General features: G+C 40.4%; 1 protein-coding gene across 13 annotated transcripts in view; it reads right to left on the reverse strand.

Moving 5' to 3' along the window:
- The window catches only part of LOC122248578 (cytotoxic granule associated RNA binding protein TIA1), a 1,144,397-nt gene that overhangs the window by 207,035 nt on the left and 934,862 nt on the right, over window positions 1-2,500 (reverse strand). The gene's annotated exons all lie outside the window — the stretch shown is intronic.

The raw sequence follows: 2,500 nt of genomic DNA on the forward strand, positions 1-2,500 counted from the left end.
AAAAAAAATCTAATAAGAAGAAAAAGCCCCTGTGCCTCATCGGTTATGAAAATATACGCCATTAAACCTGTAGGCTAAAAAGCTCCTGAATCCCACGACTTTTAGTAACTATTACAAACCTCACAGATCAGAGTTGACAATTAATTTCAAAAACTTCCAACTCACGACTTTAATTCGCGTCATAAAACTCGCAACACTGTCGTAAATATGAGATAATTTTTATACAACTCTTACCCCGCGACTTTAAGGCGTACAATAAAACCATCTTGCTGTTACATAATTAAAGTTTATATTCTTAAATGTCCGGCGCTGCGACACGAACCTCGACGCATACAGGGCCAATATTTGGGTAAAACCGCGTCATATTTTGACCATAACTAACTACCTTTTTTTATATATTTTTTCTTCTTCTTTATTTCACTTTCGTTTACTTTTATTTTCATTTTTTTTTCTTGTTTCGTTGTTTTTTAATTTTTTTGTCTTCCGTTTTTTTTTTTTTTTTTTTTTTTTTTTTTTTTTTTTTTTTCTTGTCTTGTCTTGACCAACAATTACTACTGTGCGTGTGTGATTTGTGGGCGCATTCGTGCTTGCATGTGTGTGTGTGTATTTTTTTCCCCTTTAATCCTTATTTCATTGCGTGCGTCGACGTGCGTGCGTGCATATGTGTGTGTGTGTGTGTGTGTGTGTGTGTGTGTGTGTGTGTGTGTGTGTGTGTGTGTGTGTGTGTGTGTGTGTGTGTGTGTGTGTGTGTGTGTGTGTGTGTGTGTGTGTGTGTGCGTGTGCGTGTGTTTGTGTACCCTAGCGTGTATAACCATGAGCGTGCGTGTGTGTGTCTCTAAGCGAGTGCAAAGACGCGTACTTGTGCATGCGTGTTTGCATGCGATTAGAAACGGACGTGTCGGATATATAGGGACGGAATCAAACCAACGGCGAGAATTTATGCCTGTGCGTATACATGCGCAAGCACGTGGGGGGGGGGGTGCGCGCGTACGCTAGCAAACACACGTGCGTGACCCCCGCATATGTTTGCGTGTCTATGTGCCCGGTGCGAGTAGCGGCCGGCCCACATGGACGACATATGGCAGTAACGTTGCGGGGTCGGCAGATGAAAACTCATGAGCTATGAGGTCCGGGGGCCAGGCACTCGTCCAGATTAAAGGCGATGGAACTTCTGCAGGAGGCTCTCCCTCGAGGGCCAGCCGTGGTGCCACGCACGTGCGAAGGAGACGCTGGCCGTGCGTATACGTGTGCGTGTGTGTGTGTGTGTGTGTGTGTGTGTGTGTGTGTGTGTGTGTGTGTGTGTGTGTGTGTGTGTGTGTGTGTGTGTGTGTGTGTGTGTGTGTGTGTGTGTGTGTGTGTGTGTGTGTGTGTGTGTGTGTGTGTGTGTGCGTATGTTTTAGGATCTACACTTTGGACTTTACGAACTGTCGCCATAATCTCGCTAGGAAATGTGTTACGCAAGGACAGCATGTTCGTATTTCCTTGAGAGTTCTGTGACCGAGTGACCTTCTCTTCGGCAATGCGACAGCGAGTGTATGTATTACCGCGTGGAATAAAATTACCAAAAATCGCCACTACACTATCGCCATTTTTATTAGAAAATATAATAAAAAAAATAAAAATACCTGCAACAGACATCAACACTCCTGTACATGACGTAGAATCCATGACGTCACAGTCACAATCACGAAACCTTTCGAAAATGCTCCGTTTCCTGCTCCATAACTTACGCCTAATAATAGTGACTAAATAAAAAGATTAGTAAAAGTAATGCGGTATACAAATTCCGGAATGTTACCGAGAATAAAGGATATAATTTACTTAATCCCAACACGTTGCTCAGTGCGAGATATCGACCTGGCGTTAACAACACACGTTCAGTCGGACATTTCCGTATCACAACATTCGCGGGCGGGGCACAGAGGACGAACATTTGCCGCATTACGAGACACGAGAGAGATACACATCCAGAAATAAGAGAGATAAAGAGAAAAAAAGAGATATAAATAAGAGATATAAAAATGAGAGAGATATAAATAAGAGATAAAAAAGAGAGATATAAATAAGAGATTTATAAAAAAAAAGAGAGATATAAATAAGAGATATAAAAAAATATAAATAAGAGAGATAAAAAAAAAACATAACATAACACATTAATACAAGAAACACAGCATAGATAGATATATATGTATGATAAACAGCTTAAATTAACAAAAACGTAACAACATATATTAATAATAATATCACAACATACATCAATAAAATGAACACAAAACATGTCTTGATGTAAGAAACAACATAAATCCATGTAATAATAAATAGAGAACACAAAAAACATATACAAATAAAAAACAGAACTTCACATCATAGAAGAGGCCAACACATCCAAAATCCATGAAATTTCGACATAGGTTCTCACACTACAGGACTTCACACTGAAGGCAGGTCACCTGAAGGCACTCCTACCTAGATCTACTGGCCCTCCTCTTCTCACATTGTC

Source organism: Penaeus japonicus, unplaced genomic scaffold, assembly GCF_977035675.1.
Source record: "Penaeus japonicus unplaced genomic scaffold, GWHDUDI00000001_assembly GWHDUDI00000020, whole genome shotgun sequence".
Classification (NCBI taxonomy): Eukaryota; Metazoa; Arthropoda; class Malacostraca; order Decapoda; family Penaeidae; genus Penaeus; species Penaeus japonicus.